Below are 27,054 nucleotides of genomic sequence, written 5' to 3'. Positions count from 1 at the left end.
TGCCCAGAAGATAGAAGTATAATGAAATGACCAGGGAACACTGGAGACTCTGCAGTGTTGGAAGTGTAAGTTGCCCTGGCTGTGTGTATAGCCTGGCTACACATGACCCTTTGCATGTACCCTTCTGTACAATGTGCTCAGAACACTCTTGGGAACCCCTTCACATATGTTCTGTGGCCACAAACAGAATCACAGATTTGGAGATGGAAGGGACCTTAGACAACATCTTGGAACCAGAGGTGCAGAAGCTGACTTGCCCAGAGTCACACAGGTAGTGAGAGACAGAGAAAGAATTTGAACTCAGGTCCTTTGACTCTAAATCCGGGGTGCTTTTCCATGCTGCCTCGTATATTCTCTGTATAGCTGCGCTTTGCTTACTTATGGGGGAAAGGAAAATCTGTTCACGTCACATCATTTTCTGTGCCATTTGAATATCTGTTTCTTTGAACTAACGTGTTCTTTCTGATTATCTTAATCAAAGGGCTCTCGAGCTATGGCTTTAAGGATGGTAGCACTTGCTTACATTATGCCTTGAAGGAGAGGCAGCATTGAGGGATCTCCTGTGGGAGGGGTGCACATGTAGTGCTCTCAGACAGCTGCTTGGAGGCACACAGGGCTCAAAAGGATCAAGAGGTCAAGTGGTATGGTACTGTCAGGGTTTGCTGTTGGTTTTAATGAATAATTAGGAGTGTTTGTCTCGTGGCCTTGTAGTAGTAATGTCTGACTTCTTTCCACCAGCCTCATATTTCTGCTGGGGCCCATTTCTTCCCCTGTCCAACTCCTTTTGCTAATGACACCAGCAGCATGGTGTATAGAAAGAACAAATGTTGGCTCTGCTATTTATCACCTGTGACCCTGAGCAAGTCATGTTCTCTGGGCCTCAGTTTCCTTATGTGTAAAATTTAGAGTTTGGATTAGATGACTCTGAAAGTTTCTTCTAGCTCTAAATTGGTGGTTGTAGAATTTGGTTTAAAGGGTTTTCTCTTTTGGTTCCTGTTGGCCTGTACACTTCATGCTAGAGGAGGAAAAGAGGGGGTGGTATCATCAACAAAGGGTTTAGGTAAAAGGTGGAGCAGATGATGTATTCCAACAGGAAACTGAAAGCAAGATTTCCAAATGAAAATATTTGTTGTGGATAATTGAGAATTGCTATGAAATTGATTACAAAGTCATCCTTTTAAAAACCTTTTTCTTGCCCTGATTTAAATAGCAAATGCAACAATTACAAATAACTGAGAAATCTAAAGAAATTATGTTGCTAGGAAACCAGAAAGGGTTTATACTTTTTCAAGACAAATTTCCCTTTGCCTCTGCATATTTTTTCCCCAGGCTTCCATCACCTGCCATCCATTATTCCTTATCTCTTTATATATGGCCTTTCTTTTTCAGCCACAAACATTTCACAAATTTGTAAAATTTTTCTTTTATAAAAATGCCCAAATTTGAATCATGACCACCAAATCCATTTAGCAATACCACTATTCTTGCTTCTTTGAGGTAATGAAGCATAAGAAAATCCATGCAATGGTTTGATTCTACTATGAGTATTTTGGGGATGAAACATCTGGATCAAGAGTGAAAAAAATCAGTCGGTCCAGATACTCTGTTTAGCTTATATCAGGAAAACACCAGCTATTAGATATACCTGAGTAAGCCACTAGGTGACTGAATTTTATCTTTTTATCCAGATGTCTTGGCTTTGTATTGAGAGACTTTGTGACAATCTCAAGAGTCCCAGGTCGAAAAGGGAAATTGGTTTATAAATTCCTTTTTAAAATAGCATAGGAATCTGAAAGTGTTCCTAAATTACTGTAGTGCAGTTAGATTCTGAAACTAGCTCTTCATCTTTTGATTAAGAACGGGTACAATATCTGTTTGATTCCATTTAATAATATCTTATATCATCAAAATCTATACTAAATCCTACCCTGAAGCCTCATCACAGCTTGGTGGTGACGGGTTCTTGAGGGCACACTGATGGTTGCCACTAAACCTGAAAGGAGAGAATTATGGAATCATGAATCTCAGAGTTAGAAGGGGCCATCTTGTCCGACATATAGACCTTTAATATGAACCCCTGGCTCCTGAACCAGCCCAATTTTACTTTTGACAGCTCTAATTTTTAGAAAGCTTCTCATTTACTGCAGATTTAAATTTACCTCTTTGCAAATTTCACCCATAAAATTCACATTTCTATACTCTTGGGTCAAGGAAGATAAATACTTGAAGATAGCTATAATTCCCTCTTCCCCAACCCTTTAACATACATATACTTTAAACTTTCTTTTCTCCAGGCTAGACATTTACATTTCATGCAATTAATTCTCATGTGTCATGATCACAAGGCTCTTCACTGTCCTGGTCACCCTACTCTGGATGCTCGCTAGCTTAACAATGCCCTACTTAAAATGTAGTGTCTGGAACTGAACACAGTACTCCAGGGGTGGTCTGATCAGTCTCTTCAATGAGACTGTCATTTTCCTCTCGGTCCAGGCACCCTACCTGTCTTAATGTAACCTAAGATCACATCAACTTTTTTGGCTTCTACATGATACTGTTTACCTATCTTGAGTTTGCAATCCATTTTTTCTTCCCTGTCCATATTTTTCAGGTGCATAGTTATTTGGCCTTACCTCCCCTGCTTTGTGCTTGTAAAGCTGATTTTTTGAATGCAAATGTAAGATTTTACATTAATCACTGTGATAGGACAAGTATTTCACTGATATGACTTTCTTCATCCCACCCACAAAATAGAGAGATTTTACTTAAAAGAAGCCAAAGCTGCTGGACCTGATTGGCCTATGCGATTGATTCTAGTTTCCCTGATGAAACTTCCTTCCTACTCTTATCCCACCTCTCCAACCTACCCAATATGGAGTAGGCCTATGATGAAACCACCTCTGGGAACTGATAGACCCCGGCTTCCTTGACACAGCTTTCTGATCATCTGAGGGCAAAAATAAAGTCCTAGCTATGTAGAGTCCAGGTCCCTTGGAATTGGTGGATTTCTGAAGCCTACTCAAGTAAAATTGCCCTGCTCTGCTGAGCAGACAGATGTATTTCCATATGGAAATGAGGGAGGCTACTTCCAGAGAACCTAAGGGCCACCATATTCTTGTTGTATATATTGTGTTAGGGCAAAGTAAACCTTTTTGGGTTAAATGTTCAAGGACTTTTGAGTGCCTCATTATGTTGCAATATCAAACCTGAACTAAGAGGATGCTGGCATTAGAGTATACCTTCTGATAATCACTATTAAATTTCATCTTTCAGGGCTGGTCCTGATGTTCAATCCCCATAGAAATCCTTTTTGTATCCAATATGTTTCCTATACATTTTGCCTCAATGAGCATTTATTAGGCACCTGTTGTATACCAGGTACTATGTTAGTCATGGGAGACACAAAGACAAAAAACAAAGACAGCCCTTGCCTTCACAGAACAATACATACTACTGGATCTGATTCCTCCTAGCTCTGTTATGTGAAAATTTGATGAACACGTCATCTAAGAATGTCCTAGTTTTTTGTTAAAAAACAAAAAAGCTTGTATTAGCAGGCTGGATCAGCTAATAAATACTCAGGTTCAAGTTACAAGGTGCTAGAGACTTATGAGGCTTATGAGATGCTTATTGAAGGATCTGTTGCCAAGATCCATTTCCACCAGCTCTGAAAGTGGCAGATTCAATATTCAGGATTGTTGCACCCAAGCTTAAGCTTCTCTCCATCTGGGAAACTGTAGATATTTAGCCTGAAAGTATACTGCCAGCTTCGCTGATATCAAATATGCTCAGTATCAGGCAGGCCACTGCCCTGACGCCAACCAGGCTGGCATTTCCTTTTTGCCCATTAGTCTCAACGTAGGAAAAAGATCCCTGAAGACAGCAATGGGTAGTCCAGGTCACTTGTTGTAGCAGTTTTTGATTAATTTCCAAGTGGCCCCAATTTTGAGCTATGCTTCCTCATGCTGACTCCATAAAGGCCTGATCATTTAGCAGAGATCCCCAGAAGAAGTGGGCTCATTCCCTTTTTGTTTCAGTCAGCTGTATGGGTACATAAATCAATAAATTTTGCTATTGCTAGTTAGTAATATGGGAGTTCCATTTGTGAAAGAGAAGCAACATGTATCATGTCCTTTTTTCTTCCAAACAGGAATTGGCTGAGCATGGATGCTAATATGTCTACTCCTAGACTGAATGTACTGTTTATCTCTCCTGCGATGTCTTTGGAAAGCCCATCTTCAGGGCCCAGGTCAGGACTGGGGCAAATGGTATATGGAGGATCTAATTTTGGGGAAGTGGAGAAGGAGGGAAGGAGGTAGAGTAAGATGTTTCCTGAGGAGGTACTGAAGTGGAGAAACAACTCAAGGCATGACTAGGTGACCATATACAGGTAGTCAATGGAATTAGTAATAACTATTATACTTATTAATATTAAACAACATAGGACCTGGCGCAGGTCTCTGGGTTACTCCATCAAAGATCATACACCACATTGACATCAACATATTAATGATGTCATTCTTTGGGTTCCGTCATTAAATCAGTTAGAAACCCACTTAATCATACTATTACCTAGGCTACACCTTTCTATCTTGTCTTCAAAAAGAGTATAAGAGACTTCATCATTTTTCTAAAAATCTACATGTACAAGTAGAAAATGGTATCACCAGTCTAACTCTGATCTACCATGCTGGTAATCTTATGAAAAAATGAAACTAGGTTAGTCTGGCATGCCATGTTTTTGATCAAGATATGATGTCTCTTTGTAAACCCTGCTTCCTTTTCTAGATGTTCAATAACTAACTCTTTGATAACATGTTCAAAAATTTGGCTAGAAATCAAAGTCAAGATCATTGGTATATAAATAGTAGACCATATTATGCACATAGATAATATTTGTAAAGCACGTAGCACAGTGCCTGACATATAGTAGGTTCTTAATAAATGCTTGTTCCCTTCCTCCCTACTTAGTAAATATTGTTAATTCAATTTGTGCATGCATTTGTTTAAATTCAGGGCAACATTGGTTCTATAGTCCTACAGAACTTCTCCTAACTTTATTCTCATTCAAGGATCAATGAAAGTGGCTCAGAAATCCCATCCTCCAGTTCTTTTTACAACTTAAGGATGTTGTTTATCTGGACCAACTGATCTGGTTTCATCAAGTGCCACCTGGGTTCTTTCTAATTATCTCCCTACTCATCTCAGGTTTAAATTCCCAATTAGTCATTTTTGTTCTGTCCTTTCTAGTCCACAAGTAATTCTTAGCAGAGAAAAACAGAAAAATAATAATTGTGTAGTTTTGCCTTTTCTTTGTTATTCTTTATTATGCCACCTACCCTACCTATAGTTACAACAGTCCTATGCTTTCTTGATCTTCCTTTTTCCCCCTCAACATAACTTTTTTCCCACCTCATTTGATTTCTCTTTGTGTTTAGAATATTATTTTTGAAGAGCTTCCCATTCCTCCTGAAAATTTTTAGGACATGATATCTTCATGATCCTTCTTTCCTGAACCTTTTGAAATATGCTCTACCCAAATCTAAGGTGCACGTTACACAATGCCCGACTTTCTACTAGCATGAATTCTAAGATGTAGTGGTCACTCCTCTCAAAGGTTCCCTTTTCTCCACTTTAGCAACTAATTTTTCTGTGCTGATCAGAATCAAGTCCGGAGTAGCAACTCCCTTTATCACTTCTTCCACCATATGAAAGATAAAATCCCTGTTATAATTGAGGAAAGCCAAGAATTCACTACTTGCTCTGCTTTTGGCAGATAAAGAGCTATAGGAGATGTTTGGATAATTGAAGCCTTGTCCCTCATCACTATCATGTAATGCTTCTACTTCCTGAATTCCCATTCTATATACTTCTTCTGTCCAGGTGGTTTGTAGTATTCTGTAGTATACTCCCAAGATAATATAACTTCTATTTCCTACTTCTGCTAAATAGTTTTCTTGACCAGGCTGTTTCACTCTGGTTCCTGGATTTTCCTTATGTGAGAATATCTTTTTAGTATGAAATGCTTCTCTGCCCCCCCCATCTATTCTATTCCTTTTGAATAAAGTGTGTTCATCCAAGACTATATTCTAGCTATGGGTCCTCACCTGCCAAGTCTTGTTAATACTAATAAGGTTAAATTTAATTCCTTGCATTAAGATGTCTTTTTTGTTATCTTTTTTTAGCGATATGTTCTGCTTTTTGTGTATGGATATCTCAGGCAGTAGGTTTTACTGGTGTTGTCTTTCTTTTATTTTGTCTTCTCTGAATTACTAGAAATACCTATTGACATATTTCCAATGTTGAAGCTACTCTACATGCTTTCTATTTTGGCAGATGGGAAAATGGGGCTACAACTTGATGGACGAATGGCACAGACAGTTTTCTCCTTCCTCTTCCCTTTCATTTTAAAATTCTTTTGAATAGATCTGCAAGACTCCTGAAGATGTATTTTTATGAGCTCTCCTTGGGTGTAATGCATCCTTGGTTAAGGAACCCATCATTCCTTAATTTCAGTGGGGACCAGGCTGTGTCTCAGTCATCAGAGGATCAGTTTATAGATGATTGCCTAAGGGTTGACACCAGCTGATGAGATTTTTGTTCACAGCAACTCATAAAACAGGCTATTTAAGAAAGGAGGGATAGAGATTTACAGCAGTGGAGAGAGCACCTACAGTGATGAAATTATGATTTTTTTTTAGTAAGTATTGAAGTGACTAGGTTCCTAAGAATAAAAGCATAGAACCTACATAATTTAAAAGTCAAATGCAAAGGCACATTCCTATGTGCTAGATTTTAATTCAGCCTTTTGCCTGCTAAACTTTACATTGTTTTCAAAGTTGTAAGGTTAAATAGGAAAAATGGCACTCCCTGTGGGACACGCAATAACTCTTAAAGATAGAAAAAAACTTTTTAATATGGAGATAGACATTTTTTGTGATAGCTTTTTATTATTGTTATGTGGGCACAAAAGACATTTTTTTCCACAATGTAGCTGTCCAATATTGTTTCAAGTGCCTGTAATGACAAGATCATGGAGCCTTTTCATGGAGGAAAGCCCTAGGATGTTAGAAAGTTTTTTACTTGTGTTAGAAGACTGAGATTGTGTCAGGAGGTGGGGAGGTATGCATTTTGGGAGGGGAGATTGAAGTAACCTGACATGAAGAGGTGATCAGGCAGTGTTTGCAGAGCCATTAAATGTCTTAGGTTTCTTTTAATGGAGAGCCAAACCAGAGAAACCTGATGTTGTGGGACATAGTCTATTGAACAAGTAGTTACTAGTTCTATAGCCTGTGACTGGCAGGTGGGAGCTTCAGAGATTACAGAGTATAGGAACTTAGGGGATCAACTCTACTTGGAGAGGGTTAACAGCCCAGAGTTGGAGTGAATCTAGTCCCAAGGGACTATAGAAATCTCAGTGCTGATGCTGGAATCCATTTTGACCACTGGTAATGTGAGTTGCTTCAGAGATGGTTATTTCCTTCTGTTGTCCAGTTATTTTCCAATATATTTTCCTTTGCTATTCTGTCTTAATTAGATATTGATATTTGATTTGCGGTTTGTGAACATGAAGTTGGAGCCATGATTTACATATTTGATTGCTCAAAACCCACAATGAACCAGTGAGAATAGCTAGGGGCTCAGAGCCAGCATATAAGGGGAGCCCAGTGTTATACTATCATGATCATGATCATGATCATCAGTTTTAGTTGTCACAGTGACAGTAGTGATAATGGTAGCAAGCAGTTTTAGAGGCATAGTAGTATTGGCATATGTGTAGATGTCTCAAAAATCAGTATTTTGTGTCTTTTTTGATGCATTTTAAAAGTATAATTATTAATTTTTAAGTGAAAATAGCTAAGTTTTTGGTTTCTTTTAGTTTGATGAATTACAATAGTATCCTTTATGACTGAGCATTTGATAAATGTTTATTTTTTTTAGAAAGTTCCCTAGGTATACACACTAAGGAAATGTGTTGCTTTTGTCTCTGTGTGTCAGTATTGGTAGTAATAGCAGCAATAGCAGAAATAGAGACAATAGTGGTAGCTGATGTCAAACTGGAAAGCATTGTTATTATTCTGAATAGTTTTGACTGTAGTTGTTATCTTGTGTTATGTTATGTTATACTTGTTATATTGTAGCCAAATATAATTTAAGCAAAACAGTTTACATAGCAGATATTGTATACATATAACACCCCGGAGACTCCCACCAATTCAAAAGGTAGTTCCAGCAGAGATACCTACCATGTGTTCAAGGTTCTCTGTGCAACCATATCCAATCAAGGACATGGCTCATTAGCCCCCACCAATATATTTGCCTTTACAAGCTAGCCAGAGTACATAATTAATTTAAAGCAAAATTGGTTAATTAATAAATTAAATTAATAAATAAAAATAATAATTAATTAATAAAATTGGTTGTTGTCCTTCATTCTCAAAGAAGATCAAAATGACATTACTGTATTGAAGTCACGTTACACTGTGTCTGACTGTGGCTGATCAGACCAATGTGAGCTCAGAAGACTCTATCACAGATCAGGCACAAATAGTCCATGCTAACATTTGAGGTGGAGATGGCTCTACATTTGTGCATCTCATGTTTCTTTTGAGCTACTGCAATTCTACTTCCCTCATAGAGCACAGCACCTTCTTTGATGTGGGCATGCCACGCTGGGTGGTCCTTTGCCAGAATCACCCATGTCACACAATCAATTCCAAAATTCTTCAGAGACAGTGTCCTTGTATCGCTTCTTCTAACCATCATGTGAGCGCCTTCTTTGTGTGAGTTCTTTGTGAAATAGTCTTTTAGGCAAGCATGCATTTAACATTCAAACAACGTGGTCAGCCTGTTGGAGTTGCACTCTCTGCAATACAGTTGGAATGCTTGGCAGTTTAGCTTGAGAGAGGACCTCAGTGTCCAGTGCCTTACCGTGCCACGTGATCTTCAGAGTCTTCCTAAGACAATTCAAATGGAAGTGATTTCATTTCCTGACATGACATTGGTGTACTGTTCAGGTTTCACAGGCATACAACAATGAGGTCAGCACAATGGCAGTGTAGACCTTCAGTCTGGTAGGCAGTCTAATACCTCTTGTCTCTCACACTTTCCTTTGGAGCCTCTCAAACACTGAGCTAGCTCTGGCAATGCATGCATCAACCTCATTATCAATGTATACATCCCTGGAATGTATACTGCCAAGGTAAGTGAATTACTCAGTGTTGATGGAGTCACATCGATTAGTGATAAGGACATGATCTTGGAGAGACGGGCTGAACACTTCCATTGTGTTCTCAACAGACAGACCATCATCAATCAGTGCTGAAGCCATTGACTTTACCTCAGATTGAAGTCTGTCCCTCTCTAGCCAAATTTCCAACTGAAGAAGAGGTTTGGAATGCCATTAAGCTCCTCTCCTATGGCGAAGCACCTGCTGCTGATTCTGTTCCAGCTGAGATTTACAAGATAGGGGCGTCCATTGCTCATACAGAGGCTGACTGAAATTTTCCAGGTTATATGGCAAGAAGAGGTAATCCCCTAGGAGTTCAAGGATGTGACCACTGTCCATAAAGGTAAAGGAAATAGGTTGTCCTGTGACAACTCTGGGGTGGCGGGTCCTCTCTCTTAGTCATTGCTGGCAAGATTCTTGTCAGAGTCCTCCTTAATAGGCTGATCCTTTGCCTGGAAGATGATCATCTACTTGAGAGCTAGTGTGGCTTCATAAAGGGCTGAGGAATGGTTGTTGTGGTGTTTGTTGCCCAGCAAATCCAGAAGAAATGCCAGAAGCAGAACAGAGGTCTGCACACATCATTCACCGATATGACCAAGGCCTTTGATACTATCAGTTGTGAGGACTTATGGAAAATTCGGTCAAAAATTTGGTTGCCCAGAGAAGATCATCAATTTCATGATGGCATGCTTGCCCGGATTCTGGGTAATGGGTGATGCTCTTGTGCTTTCCAAGTCACTAAAGGAGTGAAGCAAGGATATGTGCTTGCTTCCATGCTTTTTATCATGATGTTTTCAGCAATGTTGTCAGATGCCTTCAATGGGGACTAACACAGCATCAAGGTCAGCTACTGCTCTGATGGTGATCTAACCTCAAAAGGCTACAAGCCAAGATTAAAGTTGAGGGAGAGTTGGTGCGTGATTTTTTGTTTGCTGATGATTGTACACTCAATGCAGCCTCTGAAGCTGAGAGGCAACAAAGTATGGATCAGTTCTCTGCTGCTTGTGCTAATTTTTGGCCTAACAATTAACACCAAGAAAATACAGGTGTTCCGTCAGCCAGAAACACCATCTATATGTGGAACCATCAGTTACAGCAAATGGAGAAGTTTTGAAGACTGTGGATTTAATGAAATAGCATAGTAAGAAAAGAAGGAATAAAACTTAAACTTAGGGTACACTATCCCACAAATATGTAACATCAGTGGGAAGAGGGAACATACATAGAGAGAACACACATAGAGAGGCACATATATGGGAAACATGTACAGCTAGGATATACACAAGGAGGGTGCAGCTCATGGCTTCCTTCTATAAGCTATTCCGCAAACGCTGAGCTGTAGCTCCTACTTCCTTACCTGGAATGCTATCTCCATTTCTGCCTTTTAGAATCTCTGGTGTCTATCAAAACTCTGCTCAAGGGTCATCTTTTATAGGAGGCCTTTCCTGCCCCCTCCAGGTTATATTGTATCTACTTTGCCTGGTTTTTGTATATGTATATGTACATGTTGCATACACATGTTTGTGTATATATATATATATATATACACCTGAACTCAGACACATATGTGAATATCTCTTTCTCTCTTTCTCATTTTTTCATTAGCATGGAAGCTCTTTGAGGGCAAAAAATGTTTCACTTTTGTCCACATATCTCCAGTGCTTAGCACAGTGCCTGACACATAGTAGGTTCTTCTACAGGAAGGCTTCTCCAACCTCCCTTAATTCTAGTGCCTTCTCTGTGTTAATTCCTATTTATCCTGTATATAGTTTGCTTTGTATATATTTGGCTGTATGCTGTCTCCTCCAATTAGATTGTGAGCTCCTTGAGGGCAGGCACTGTCTTTTGCCTCTTTTTTTATTCCTAGTGCTTGGCACAGTGTCTGGTAAGTACTAAATAACTGTTAGGTGATTGGTAAATGTTTATAGATCATTTGGTAGCGGGACCACCAACAACTCTGGCTTATATTACGTTTGCTCCCATCAGGCCTGCTGGCCATGCATCTCACTTGGCACATAGTTTCTGCTGTCGCTGTTGTTTCACGCTCTGAAGGTCACTGCTGGTTGAGGCCAGGCATGGTTCCAAGGAGCACTTGGTGGTAGAATGCTTCTCTGCTCCCAGCTGTTAACTCTAGGATGCTGCCTCTTATCAAAAGGAGGCCGAGTGGGACCTACCAAGGTTCTTTTAATTTAATGCCTGGAGACTTTCCACGGGACAGCTTCTTTAGAAAAAAGGCAGAAGCATGAACAGACCCAAGACTTAAATTAGGAGACTAAGCAAAACAAATAATAACCTTCCCTGGGGATGGGGACAGGAATCTTTCCTGTGTTTTCTTTTCCTTTTTAACATGAGGAGGGGTCTGCTTTTTTTTTCTGAGCCTTGTCTAGAAGGCTCTCTCTCCTTCACAAAGATTTTTTTTTTTTGCCTCAGGTGACAAGATCTTCAAAACATAGAGCATAGCCATTCCCACCTCACTGGAGCCCCCAGACCTCACTTTAATTTTGTCTGCAACATTTCTCTCTAGCTTAGGGCTAGAACTTCTCTGAGTTACATTCTTTGGACTTGGCCAATGCAGGAATTTGTTTTGCTTGACTATGAATATTTGTTATAAGAATTCTGCTTTTTTTTTTTTTTCCAATGGGGGTGATGGTGTTGGTGAAAATTTAACAATGGGTTGAGAGTTGAACTGGCTTCCACCCCTCCCTTACTCAGAGTAACCTCTTATAACAAAGAATTAAAATACAAAAAAACCCAGGAGTTCAGCGAAACTAATTAAAAACCAAGTTTAGTGTATATGCAGTGTTCCATACCTATTGTCTTCCACCAATGCAAAGAAGGGAAAGAAGGACATTCTTGTACTACTTCTTTCAGGTTGAGAGTAATCAACACAGTGTTCAGTTTCCATTTCTTTTTTGGTTGTTCTTTCCCTTTTCATTATTGCAATTACTGTAATGTAAATTAAATTACTAAATTAAATTACTGTAATGAAAATTAAATGTAAATATCCATACTCAATAAATGGGGACAATGACTTTATGTCAGGTGTTCAGGAATTTTAGGGGAGGCCTTCAGGCCAAAAGACTTGGCCAATTGATGGGAGATTCCCAGGAGAATACCACAGTGCACCTTCCCAAAATCTGACCTCAGCAAGAAGTGAACTCCCTAGGTAACTGTTGGTTCCCTGAGCCCTCCTCTTTGCCTTTCCAGATTTAGAGTTCTTTCTTGGTCCCCCAAACTCCCAGAGTCACTTCAGTTCCCTGAGGGATACAGGTCAGGGAGTCCTGCAGCCGTCCTGTGGCAGTGAAGGGCTCAGGAGCAGATCTGCCATTGCAGTAAGAGAAAGGAATCTGTGCATTTTAGGAGTGCTTAATGGTCAATTTTCAGATCACTGTAAGAAATTCCATGGGGCATTCAAATTGTTTTGTTGCAATAGAATTTTAATATGTAATGGCTATGCAATAGCCTTCACATGGAAACTAGCCACAAATGGCCAGCTTAGTTCCACACCAAACCATTTAAGACCTTTCAAAATGAACTGGTGTCAATACATTTTAATAGAGGACACATATGCCAGAAGCAATAATCAAACCTATTAGAAAGTATTTGTATAACATTCAGACTTTGGAGACACCAGAACTAGTTCCCCGTGGGCAGGGGGTGGTGTAGTGTACTTAGCTCAAGCCAGAGCTAATGGCCCTAATGGTTTTAAATGATTCTAAGTAGTTTTCTTTAGGTTAAGACCCATTTGAATCCTTCCTCCCAGTCTACAGGAGGTGAAATAGTTGATGCTCAAATAAGAAGTGCTCTGAACTCAATTACGGAATATTAGAAGTGCCATGCATCTCTTTTCATCCCTTACTCAATTCTCTTTCAAGTTTTTGGGTTGCCTTGAGAGCTATGTTTTTCCTTCGTGAGGAAATTAGATATATTAGATTGAGGAAAGGAAGGCAAGGAGAGGTAATTAATTGATTTGTTTGGGAAGGAAGAGATAAGGTTGATAAAGGCTTCACATAAAATAGGTGAAGCTTTGAAGATCTCTCTCTTCCCTCTGCCCAGAGTACAAAGACCACATCATCAGGCATTTTATTTAGAAATAGATGCTGATACATACACAGGTTCCAAGAAAAGCTTTTGTTCTACAGGATTATATGTTATAGGGAATTGTCATCTGTTCAAGAAAATAGTGGTACTGGCCATCCAGTAAAGTATGAGATGCCTTCTGTGAATGGGAAATTTTCATTGGAATAAGATTTTCTTAATCATTCAGCAAGTATTTTGGTGTCTAACATGTACTCCAGTGAATGCCAAAAAAAAAAAAAAGGAAGTAGAATCCATGGTATGTTTCTATAGCAAACATTCTGTGCATCAACAATTGGGAGACAGGGTTTGACATAGCACATTTTTTTCGGGTTTGTGTTCCCTCAAAGCTAGCTTTTATGTTTATGCATGTGGGCCTCTTAGGTTATATGACCTGAAAAGCTCTGACTATTGTTGCCTTTGCTGCATATACCATGCATATGTAGTCACTATGTTGGGGCTCCCTCCTGTCATGAAGGGCTTTGGACACTTTGAGGACTTCTCACTTTTCTGGCTAGTTACCCCTAACTCGGGTGATCTAGGAACTTCAGTTTCTGTTATCACCTCCTCCCTTCCTCCAATGTAATCGTCTACTTTCCTTACAAGCTCACAGACTCACGAGGTTCAAAACATGAATAGTTTTATTTATAAATTACTGAAAATAGACAGGACTCACATACAAACCCATGGGGAATAATGATACTCCCCAGGGAGCAACCAAGCTACAACCCAATCATCTTAACATTCTTTCCAATCCACTGCATATCCAGTCCTCATTGCCTGTGGGTATGTTGTGTCCTGAGAGATCACAGGATTATGGATAGAGCAGGAAGAGATCTTAAAGGTTATCTAATCCAATCTTTTTTTTTTTAATAGATGAGGAAGGTATAGTTCTGGTATGTTCAATTCAATAACTATTTATTTAAAAAATCAGTATGTTTTGTTTTTTCATCACTTTCATTTAATAATATATTCCTCCCTTTTAACAAAGAATGAAAAAAAAGAGTAAAGTAAAACTAACCAATCCATCTATAGAGCTGAGAGTCTATGCGTTGGTTCCAGGGTAGGGAACCTGTGGCCTTCTAGGTCCTTGGGGTATGGCCTTTTGACTGAGTTCAAGTTTTACAGAACAAATCCTTTATTAAGAAGATTGTTCTGTGAAAACTCTTAGTCTTCCATCTATGCAAAGAAAGGAGGTAATTGCTTTTTCTCATTTCTTCTTCATGGCCATACTTTAACAAGCATTTATTAAACACCTACTATCTTCCAATAACTATGTTGGGGATAGAAATGCAAAAACACAACCACTCCAGCCCTCAAAAAACTTACATTATGCTGAGGGGAATCAAAATGTCCACAAATGTGTAAATGCAAAATTTTTATATAAGAAATATAAAGCAATTTCAGGGAAGCATTAAAAGAGTCAAGAAAAGACTCTTATCAGAGGTGGCACCTGAACTGAACTTCCCGAAGAGCTAGAGATTTGAAAAGGTAAAGGGGAGTAAAGGGGATATTTTAGGCAAGGTGGACAATGTATGGAAAGGTATAGAGGTGGGAGATGGAATTTTGTGTAAAAGAAGAGCAAGTAGGTCACTTTGGATGGATCATAGAAGAAGGTGAATATGTTTAGCCTGGAGAGACAGATTGGTGTTAGATTGTGAAAGACTTTAAATGCCAAACAGAATTTGTAATTTTTTAAGTTCTGTAAATTTCCATTTTATTTTAGAAGTAATAAAAATCTATTGGAACTTCTTGAGCAAGAGAGTAACAGGTCAAACCTACGTTTTGGGAATGTTAGTTTGGCAGCTGTGTGGTAAGGAGGAGAGATGCTGGTAATGGTAGGGAGACCAACTAAGATCCTATTATGTGGTCCAGATGTGATGAGGGTCTGAATGAATAGTGGCCATGTATATGGAGAAGAGGGGGAAGGAGAGAAATATGTTTTGGAGGCAGACATATCAAGATTTGCCAACTGATTGGGCATGAGGGGTAAGTAAGAGTGGCCAACCAAGCATGACCCCTAGGGTAGGAAGCTGGGAGACAGGAGGGGTGGTAGTGCTCTTGACAAAAGTAGAAAAGTTAGGGACAAAGACAATGAGTTCTGCTTTAGATGTGTTTTGTTTGAGATTCTTCTGGGCCATTCAAGGGGAGATGTTTGACAGGCATTTGGAGAAGGAGGGCTGGGGCTCAGGAAAGAAGTGAGGGTTAGATATATAGATTTATGAGTCGTCTGAATAGACATCATAGTTTAATCCATGGGAAATGATGAGATAAGCAAAGGAGAGAGCAGAGTACAAAGGATTCATGAGTAAAGGACTCTTGATAGATTCCTGAAGTATACCCGCATATAAAGGGCAAGACATGGGTGATGATCCTGAAAAGAATGAAAAAGGGTTCACGTTAGGCAGGAGAACCAGGAGAGAGCAGTGTCAGGAGAACTCAGGGAAGGAAGAGCTTCTAGGAAGAAGGGGTGGTCTACAGTGTCAAATGCTACATACAGATCATAAAGTGATGAGGACTGAAAAATAGCCAAGATGTTTTCAGTTATAAAGGATGATTTCCCACAGAGAGAAGGATTTCCTATTGTTGTCAAGGGCCTCCTAATACTCCTATTTGATGAGAACACCATATTTGCGTCAAGCAAGGAACCCCAGAGTACTTATCTCAGTGAAATTTATAGCAAAAGGCAAGAGTTTTGCTTAAATTTCTATCATGGAAAAATAAAAAGGTAATTAAGAAATAAATTGCCCAGGTAGGGTAGCTTAGTGGATAGAATCAGGCTAGATCAGAGTTCAGATATAACTTTAGGCACTTAATAGCTATGTGATCCTGTGGGCAAATCACTTAAAGTCTGTCTACCTTAATTTCCTCTTCTGTAAAATGAGAAAAATAATAGCACCTACCTCCCAGGGTAGATATGAAGATCAAGTAGGATAATATTTTTAAAGCACTTTGTAAAGCTTAAAGTGCTGTATTACTATTATATTGTTAACTATTATTATGGCATGTAAGTGGTTGATCAGCCCATTGAACTAGTCCATCTGAATGGCTATCCCAACTCCCATGCTTTGGAACCAGGAAAGTTCTGTCTGTCTTAGGAGAATACATATGGGATCATGACATAAAGATACCATCTTAAGCTCGAGCTAGACTTTTAAAAGGAGTATTGGGGAAGCCAGAAAGAAGAAGGAAATAGAGGAAGGAGGGTGTGGGAAGATGCTTCTCTGACTCATTCCACCATGGTGTATAGGCACTGAGTACTGAGGCTTCTCCTTCCCCTTCTACCAGACTTTGGGCTCTGTGCAGTCACGTGTTCCTATACCAATGAAACCACAGCGGTATCAAAATATCGAAGTAGAAACCAGTTTGTTTGGTGGCACTTCTTCCAAAGGCCCTGGCACCGTCAGATGGTTCCACATCAGGAAAAACGGAAATGATGTGAAAGATGTGTTACCATCTATCTGCTTTGCTGCTTTACCTTAAGGACTGCTGAGCTGCACTCAGAGATCTGCTTGTAAATATTTATCAACCAGCTCTCTATCAAAAAAAAAAAAAGGGAAGTCTCACAGCATACTTTTAAGCCTAATCTGCCTTATTAAAATATTCTCCATTACTTTTTAAAAATGTAAACAATCAACAAAACAATCAACCCTGGTTTGTAGTGTTTATCAGCTTTCAACGTGTAAATGCTCACATGGAAAATTTAACAATGGGCAGAAACTCACTTTGTGCATTATCTCCCTCTAATAAAACATGAACTCCTTGAGAGCCAGGACTGTTTTGCTTTTCCCCCTGGAACCTCCAGGGCTTAGCACAGTGTATTGCACATAGTAAGCACTTAATTAAAGCTTTTAAAACTATCATTCATTCATTCATAGTGAAATTCCTAAAGTACAAGTCTGACCATGTTGCTCTCCCTTCTCAATAAACTCTAGTGGCTCCCTATCATCTCCAGGATCAAATAGAGAATCCTTTCTTTATACTCTTTATAAGCTGACCTCAGTCCCCATCTTTCTTTCTTTTTTGCTCTTTCTTTCACACAGCTAGTAAATGTCAAGTGTCTGAGGTCGAATTTGAACGCAGGTCCTCCTGACTCCAAGGCCGGAGCTCTAACCACTGTGCCACCTAGCTGTCTCCCCCCGTCCATCTTTCTAATCTTACACCTTACAGCCCTCTCCTCTATATACCATGCTGTTCAGTGACACTGACTTTCTTGCCGCTCCTCATACAACCCTCTACATTTCTGAACTCCGGGAGTTTTCACTGGCTGTCCTGTATGCTGGAATTCTCTCCCTCTTTATCTCTGCCTCCTGGATTCCCTGGCTTCCTTTAAGTCCCAGATAAAATCCCACCTTCTACAATAAGCCTTTGCTGATCTGCCTTAATAGTGCCTTCCCTCCGTTGATTATTTCCAATCTATTTTGTATACAGCTTGTTTATACATAGTTACAATCATATTGTCTTCTGTATTAAACTGAGAGCAGGAACTCACGTGGCACTTAGCACAATGCGTGGCACATGGCAGGTACTTAATAAATGTTTATTGACATTCATTCATTCATTCACTTGCTGTTTCCTCTTTTTTTTTTTTCTGTCCTCTAGAGTTCCTGTAAGAGCTGATCTCTGTTCCAGTCCTTCCCCTTATACACTCATACACTCTGGACCCTGACAGCTAAGGTTCTTTGCCCACTTCTAAAATCTCATTTCCTCATTTAGCTTTCTAAATTGAAGCTGGGAACTAAACTTGGTGGTCTCTTCAGTGATGGGTAATAATAAAGGCCTGTTGCTTAGTCCAACTCTCTTTAAGGGTAAGCTGATGAAATCTAGCCCATAGATTAGAAAGTAGGATTAAAGGGGTAAAAAATTACTTCAAATTTTCTAGCTTGGGAGTTATGAGAAGAATCAGATAACTGGATAGCAACAGAAATGGGAGAGTTGGGAAGGGAATGTGGTTAATAGAGCAAGATGATTAGTTCAGCTTTGAATATGTTGAGTTTAAAGTAATAATGGGATATCCAAGTGTCCTATCGGCATTTGGAAATCTAGGACTAGGGTGCTGGGGAAGTCCTGGCTAGTGACATATTTGGGAGAAAGAAACATAAAAGATAATCAAAACGAGGGGAATGGGTAAGCTCGCCAAAAGATTGAGTAAAAAGAGAGAAGGTCAGGAGGCTAGGGACAAGTACCTCCATGTATGATGAGTGTCTTGATATGGGTTTTTAAGATTCAGGATACCAATAGTACAATACAAGCAGACATGAAACACATGACATAAAGCAAGCCAGCTTTATCAAGGGGACATAGAATAAGACAGGTAGCTGGGGGAGAGAAAAACAGGTCAAGTCTGCTAGGACCCAGGTCTTGGGTCCCAGTGAAATTGGGCACACAGGACACTGGGGCCTCAGATGGAAAGCGGCAGCCCAACCAGTAAAGTCTTACAGGTTTTTAGAGGGTTCTTATCTGGGCTGAACAGGAGCAGGCATTGGGCTGAAAGAATGAGGAACTTGGAACTGAGATCTAGGTCAAGGTTCTGAACTGGTCCTGACTCACGCTGGGAGGAACACCTGGGGAATTGGCTGCTCGTTGATATTTCAACTCTTTAGCAGGTGGGAAAGGGGCTTTGAGCCATTCCTGCTGGTCTTACTCTGACAGAGTGACTCATGGTTTTGAGCTTCCCTGGGAATTCTTTCTTTTAGCAAGAAATGGAGGTTACAGAGGTCATTATAATGGCAGAGAAGGAGAAATTAAAAAGAAAAAACAACAAAAAAGAATCTATTTAAAGCTGGAAGGCACTTTGGAGGCCCTTGAGTCCAAACCCCTTATTTCCCAGATGAGGATCCTGAGGCCCAGATTGCTTTGACCCATCCATGTTCTCACAGGAAGCAAACTGCAGAGCCAAGATCTGAATCCGGCTCCTCTGACTCCAAATCCAACACTCTTTTCACTGTACTGTGGGTTGGTCAGAGAATTAGGAGGGACACCATTGTCACAGAAGTAATTTGCAAAGAGTAGGTGGATCAAGATCTCTGAACAGCAAAGAGAGGTTGAAAATGAGGATGAAGAAAGGCTGGGAGTTCTATCCTCAGTGATGGCATCATGGGAATAATAACAATAGTTATTATTCATATGTACATAGTACTCTAAGGTTTGCACAGCATTTTACAAATATTTTACAAATATCTCGTTTCATTCTTGAAACAACTCTGAAAGGTGAGGGCTATGTTTATCCCCATTTAAAAATGGGGAAACTGAGGCTAATGTTAAGTAACTTACCCGGAGTCACAGTGTCTGAAGCTGGATTCAAACTTAGCTCTATCCTGACTCCACGTTCAGTCCTCTATCCACTCTGCCACCTAGCTTTCTCTGGCAGGCTGATTCCCATGAGAAGACTTCTATTCCTTTTTTCCTTCCAAAGAGCATATTCCTTGGCAGAGAACACCGAGGGAGACTCCCTGGAGTTTCTGAGTGCTCAATTTGAGAATGTTTTCTGAGATCTGTGGTTGAGTTAAAAGAAATGTCAGCAATCTTGGCTCCAAATACTAATATACATATTTGGTTTTTTCCTCATAAAACTGGAAATAGTATCAGGTTCAAGCAACGTATATTCCAGTTTTGTAAACTGAAGTAATATAAGCCAGTTAGTGAAATATATTCGAACACCTGAAATGCATGTATTTTAATTAAATTACGAGAGCAGCTAGGTTGTACAGAGGATAGAGCACTCCTTGAGTCAGGAAGCATAGTGTGTGTATAGTGTTGTTCAGTTGTGTCCGAGTCTCTGTGGTCTCATTTGGAGTCTACTTAGCAAAGATCCTGGAGTGGCTTATTATTTCCTCCTCCAGCTCATTTTACAAATTTACAGAAACAGGGTTAAGTGAGTTGCCCATGGTCACACAGCTAGTAAGTGTCTGTTTTGAACTCAGGCCTTCCTGACTCCAGCCCTGGCACTCTATCTACTGTGCCACCTAGCTGTGCCCGAGTCAGGAAGACCTCAGTTCAGATTTGACCTCCAACACTTACTATTTCTGTGACTCTGGGAAAATCACTTAACCTTTGTTTGCCTCAATTTCCTTGTCTGAAAAATGTCACTTACCTCCCAGGGTTGTTGTGAGGATCATATGAGATAATAATTGTAATGAGCTTAGCACAGTGCTTGGCACATTAGGTGCTTTATAAATGTTGGTTATTATTACTAGCTACTAAGAGGCAGCTCGGTATAGTGGCTAATAAAGCTGGTCTTGGAGTTAAGAAGATCTGAGTTCAAATCCCATCTCTGATATATGTTGGCTGAGTGACACCTGGCAAAGTACTTAACCTCTTAGTGTCTCCTGGCAATGTTTTTAAGACTAAAAGTTACAGAGAAGATGCTGGTCTGCAGTGGTAGAGGGAAAATTCCTCACTGGAAATTCCCTATATAAATAAAATCACAGGTTCAATCCCTTTCGCAATTAAAGCCAGGCTAGTATGAGGTGAAGATAACTATTTTTTAGTCATTGCTTAATTGTTGCTAGGATGTGACCAGAAATATATTGACCAACATTTAAAGCAGGCTCCATAGCAGGGTTTATTAACCTGAGGTCCATGGACTCCTAGGCTGTGTGTGTGTGTGTGTGTGTGTGTGTGTGTGAACTTGGATGAGAAAATAAATTACATCTTTATTTTCCCTAACTTATAACTGAAAATGAGCATTTCCTTTAACTGGGAACATAAGTAACAAGCATTCTGAGTAGGGGTCTATAGGCTTCAACAAAGAGAACCAGGATACAAAAGAGGTGAAGAACTGACCCAGGAATATGATGATTAAAAAAAAATTTGCCACAGTCCCCACTATGCCGGAGCTTATATTTCTCTGAGGCCTTTCTGGGTCCAGATCTATGACCCCATCTCAAAGTTACCAAAGATTTTCCTGGGGTCGGGTGCATGATGGGTATGCAGATAAAATATAAGGTAGAAGGTAGAGATGCAAAGTGCTCTAGAGAAATTGGAGGAGGGAGACATCGTTTTCATGGGGGAGGGAAGACATCAGGGAAGGTTTCAAAGAGAAGGTGATGTCTGAGCTAAGTCTTGAAGGAGGAAGACAAGGATTCTGAAAGGAGAGTCAGTTTTAGGAATGGGGGATAATCTGGGCAAATATGTGGAGGCAGGAGGTAGTTGGTCAAATTGGAGAGACAGTAATCCAGTTTGGCTGGAAAACAATGCATGAAGAGGAATGATGTGAAATAAAGGCTGGAAAAGGAAACTGGGGTGGGATGGTGGAATGCCTTCACTGAAAGATAGAAGCTTCTTGATTTTATCCTGAAGGCCTGATGCCCTGTTTTCCCTTCAGGCCCAACATTCACTACTTGTGTCTCAACAGAAAGAGTCTGGGGCAGAACATTTTCCTGGTGTTCTGACATTGGCTGAGGTTAATTTACTCTAGATTTTCAAACTTAAACCTCAAGAAATTTATTCACCACTGAAAACTTGATCCTACAGCTAAGGTATAGGGCTTTGGGGACCAGTGATAGAGTATATGCTTTGGCTGAGCTTCTGTTTACAACTTGGAAGCTTCTAACCTTTAATTATCAACAATATAGGTGTTAAAACAGCTAGGAATAAACAGCTCTGTACAACTAAATTTAGACACTAAGCACACAACTCAAAAGCCATATTTTTAGAGCAACTTTTAAAGGAATAAACACTTAAGATATGATTTGGTGTCATTTTGACTAATCCTTAAAATTTTCTTTATCAAGTCACTCTGAATCACAGCTTGGAGTCCAATTGCTGTGTTTTTTCCCCCACCTATAACAGGCGTGGCTTCAAAATAAACAGAGATGCCCATACCTCTGTTCCTTGTTCCTTTAACTTGTTCCTTGACTGTCTCTAATCAAAGGGATGACCTGAATTTTTAAATCCTGCCCCTAGTACCAAGTTGGATAGAAAAGTACAAACTACTCCTTTAGACTCCTTGATTTCATGAAGATGAGGAGAAGGAGGAAGAAGAAGAGGAGGAGGAGGAAAAGGAGTGGAAGGAGGAGGAAGAAAAGGAAGAGGAAGAGGAGGAAGAGGAGGTGAGAGGAAGGAGGAGTGGAAGGAGGAGAAGGAGGAGGAGGAAGAAAAGGAGGAGGAGGAAAAGAAAGAACTATATTCCTTCCAATTTGGGAAGATTTCTTGATCTCTTTTATTCTGTTTGTTGTTGTTTTTTTGTTGAGAAATCCTTTACTTTTCTGTTGTCTCTTCTGTCCACAGCCTTATTGGCAAGCAATGAGTTTTCACTACTTACCTAAAGATAAACTGAGCTCACAACTGCTTTTACATAGGAAGATGTCCAGAAATGATTTATAAAGAGTATGCCACAAACCTTTTAAACAAATTGAAATGTAGTGACAGGTATGACTATACAATCCCCAGATGACAGAATTGTGGTGACATGATGGTTCATACTCTTGGTGTGTGGGTTTTCTCAAGGAGGATTAGTGGAAGGAAAAAAACATGGTGAAATGGTACTCAGAAGTTCTGTGGTCCCCTTTATGCTGTCTGTGTTTGAAGGGACTGTGAAAGAAGCCACTGGGTATCACCCTACGAAGAAACTCAAAGACATTTTCCTAGTAATAAAGGGATTTAGAACTGAAAGGGCTCTCTCAAAGGTCATTGACTCCAACGGTCTCATTTTAAAGGTGAAGAGAATGACTTACCTGGAATCACAGAGATAAGTGACCTAGCAAGGCTTTGAACATACTGAGATCCTTTGACTTGAAATTTAGAGTTTTTCCACTGAATCTATCATCATATTCTAGTTAACAGTGAGAGAAGAGAACAATGCCAGGTGAGGGATTTGAACCCTGTAGAGCTGGTGAGAATAAAAAAACAAAACAAAAGCTGGTTACCTTACCACTCACCCTGGTCCATTTGGGAGAAATACCAGGGACCCTGTGATAGCCTGAATGGATCAATGCAACTTTCTCTCTTTTAAAAAAAATCTTTTATTTTTTCCCCTAATTACATGTAAAAACAATTTTTAAACATTCTTTATTTTTTAATTTTAAGTTTCAAATTCTCTCCCATCCTTTCACCACACTGAGAAGGCAAGCAATTTGATACAGGTTCTACATGTGCACTCATGCAAAATATATTTCCATATTAGTCATGCTGTGAAAGAAAACATAGAATCCCCCACCCCCAAAAAAACCCTAAGAAAAATAGATTTAAAAAAAGTATTCTTCAATCTACAATCAAACTCCATCAATTCTTTCTCTGGGGGTGGATGACATTTTCACCATGAGTCCTTCGTAATTGTCTTATATCATTTTATTGCTGAGAAGAACTAAGTCATTCACAGTAGATTGTCATACAGTACTATTGTTTCTGTGTACAATGTTCTCCTGGTTCTGCTTACTTCACTTTGCATCAGTTCATGTAAGCCTTTCCAGATTTTTCTGAAAGCATTCTGATCATCAGTTTTTATGGCATAATAGTCTTCTACCACAACTACATACCACAACCTGTTTAGCCATTCCCAATTGATGGGCATTCCCTTCAGTTTCCAATTCCTTGCAACCACAAAAAGAGCTGCTATAAATATTTTTGTACATGTAGGTCCTTTTCCTTTTTTTTTTATCTCTCTGGAATACAGACATAGTAGTTTTAGAGCTTTTTGGGCATAGCTCCAAATTGCTGTCCAGAATGGTTGGATCAGTCCACAACTCCACCAACAGTACATTAGTGTCCTAATTTTCCCACATCTCCTTCAATATTTGTCATTTTCCTTTTCTGCCATATTAGCCAATCTGTTAGGTGGTTGCATTTCTCTAATCAAGAACATTTAGAACTTTTTAATATATATGTGAGTATAGACAGCTTCTTCATCTGAAAACAGCTTGTTCATGTCCTTTGACCATTTATCCATTAAGGAATGCCTCTTATTTCTACAGATTTGACTCAGTTCTGTGGAGTTTAAAAATGTCCAACCTACAACAAAAGAAACTGAAGCAGAGCTCTGAGCCAATGGCATTTTATTAAAAGGTCTATGGTCCCCTCTAAGGAATGAACCTTACATCTTCCTCATGATCTAAGATGCCCCTGGTCCCCATGATCTTGTTTTTATAAGGTTTGATACCCAAATATGCAAAAGAGGCATAGTAAAATACAGAATCTCATTGGTTGACAGACTTTGCTCTTGAGGGCCAAAAATTAATATGGGCAAGGAAAGAGTCATTCCCAGTGACCAAGTGGTTATAAGATGGTCACCAGCCTGCTCATGTTAGGCACAAGAGGGTGATCTGGAGGTACAAAAATAAGTTGGGGGACTTTCCAAAGACTCAAGGCGTCCCACCCATGCTGGGTTTGGACATGGAATTTGAGTAAATCAGGATGGAGATATTTTTGTCAGTATTCTTGCACAAGTGAGTTTCAAGTTGCACAAGTGAGCTTCATATCTGATAAGCAAGTTGTGAACATTACATTAAAGTTTGAGACCCGCTATAAAGGCCTACTATAAGAACCTATCCTATCCAATTATCCCTATATAATTTATGTAAAATACCAACTTGATTAATACTGATTGGAATAGAGTTAGGGGTCCTAATGAATCATATCTCACACTCCTCTATACATTTGAGAAGTGGAGTTTTATCAGAGAAATTTGCTGTAAAATTTCTGCTCTCCTTTTCATTTGGGCTGCATTGGTTTTGTTTGGACACAATTCTCTTTGTGAATGAATTGTTTTTGCTTAGCAACCAGAGTGCTTTGGGATGGAGGCACATGGCAAGGAGGCACCAAGCAAGGGGCTGTGGGAGGAAAGTGAGGAAGGTGAAATCAAGGTGTGACATCATACTGGAATCAGGTGCTAAATTGAGGCCAGTGAGGTAATCACGTTGAAGAGGATACTTCTTCATTGTTCAAAGATTGAGAATGATTATCAAAGGAGAACTGATACCAAATGATCATATCTAAACAGAGATGCTGAGGCCATTTTCTCTCCCCGCAGCCTGCCAACAAGAGACTGCTGAGAGGTCCACTGCTGCTATCATTAGTGTTTATTTGGAGAGAATCAAGATTCAAGCTACTCTGGGGGAGATGGAGGGAAATAAAATTGTACTCACTGTGATTTCTTTCTGTTTTATTATTCAGTTTGGTTATGAATGAATGTTTATGTTTCAGTGCTACTAGGAGCCATCATTTTCTAACACAGAGGGCAGCTAAATGCCTCAGAAGTGAGCTAACTAAAGAAGTTTACCAGAATTTTAAACTCTGGGATAGAATCTCTGTTGAAACATGCTTCTGTCCCCTGGATAAAGAAATGGGGAGTGAGGGGTTTTACAGGAACTGAATGTTGTATGCGTTATCAGATGTAGTGGCTATTGCTTGGTTTTGGTTAGCCATTCTTCTTTGTTACAAAGAAGGGGTACTAAAGGAGAAATTATGATGGAAACGATTGGGGTATAAAAGACAAAAAGGACATCAATAAACTTTTTTCAAATAATATTTTATTTGTCCCCAGTTATACGTAAAGACAATTTTTAACGTTCATTTAAAAATTTTTTTGAGTTGCAAATTTTCTTTCTCCCTCCCTCATCTTACTCCCCCTTAGACAGTAAGCAATTTGATATAATTGTACATGTTCAATCATGCAAAACATATTACCATATTAGTCATGTTGTGAAAGAAGACACAGACCCAAAGGGGAAAAAAACATGAAAGAAATAACTGAAAAATAGTATGTTTCAATCTGTGTTCAGAACCCCATCAGTTCTTTCTCTGGAGGTGGAAAACATTTTTCATCATGAGTCCTTTGGAATCATCAATAAGCTTTTTTTTTTTTTTGCTAGGCAATTGAGGTTAAGTGACTCACCCAGAGTCACACAGCTAGTAAGTGTCAAGTGTCTGGTCTGAGGCTGGATTTGAACTCAGGTCCCCCTGACTGCAGGGCCAGTGCTCTATCCACTGCACCACCTAGCTGTCCCCATCAATAAACTTTTAAAAAATGTCAGGGTAAGATAAGCCAGAGTATTAATTATAATTATTATTATTTTTTTAGGCAATTGAGGTTAAGTGACTTGCCCAGGGTCACACAGCTAGTAAGTGTGTCAAGTGTTTGGTCTGAGGCTGGATTTGAACTCAGGTCCTCCTGACTTCAGGGCTGGTGGTCTATCCACTACGCCACCTAGCTGCCCCTTATTTTTAATTAATTAATTATTAATTCATTCATTCATTCATTTATTTATATGTTTATTTATCTGTTTATTTATTTTTTTGGAATCATGAGAATTCTAAGCTGCTATGCCTGGGTCCCATCCCATTTGAATTTTTGGAAAGTTGTCTGCTTTTGGCCCAGGTTTGGTGTGGACCCGTATCACCCTCAGCTTTAGGACGGGCTGAAAAAGAGAAAAGCCAGGTTTTCCCTCCCTCTCTTGCTCACTAATATAATTACACCTGGATTGACCATATATCTGGGAATACGTTAACAGGAATGTTAATGAAGGATTCTGTGGTTGGATCTCAGGACTCCAATCAGGAGGGTCTGATCTGAAGGTGACAGAGAAAGGGGAGGGAGCAGAACAGATTCTGTCTAGGGAAGGGAAAGGAAAGAGGAAAGAGGCCCAGAGGGGGTGGACTAGGTAACTGGCCAAGAAGAGCTTAAATCTCAAGATTGAGAACGACTGATAATTTGTGGAAGGGGGTGGGGGGAGATACCAACCAATACTCATCAAGCACCTACTGGTCCAGGGCGTGGTTCCAGACCTGGAAGTGGGGGTGGGGATGGAAGT

The sequence above is a fragment of the Phascolarctos cinereus genome, unplaced genomic scaffold (assembly GCF_003287225.1).
Source record: "Phascolarctos cinereus isolate Bilbo 61053 unplaced genomic scaffold, phaCin_HiC Scaffold_3;HRSCAF=262, whole genome shotgun sequence".
Lineage (NCBI taxonomy): Eukaryota > Metazoa > Chordata > Mammalia > Diprotodontia > Phascolarctidae > Phascolarctos > Phascolarctos cinereus.
Note: the sequence above shows the minus strand (reverse complement) of the source record.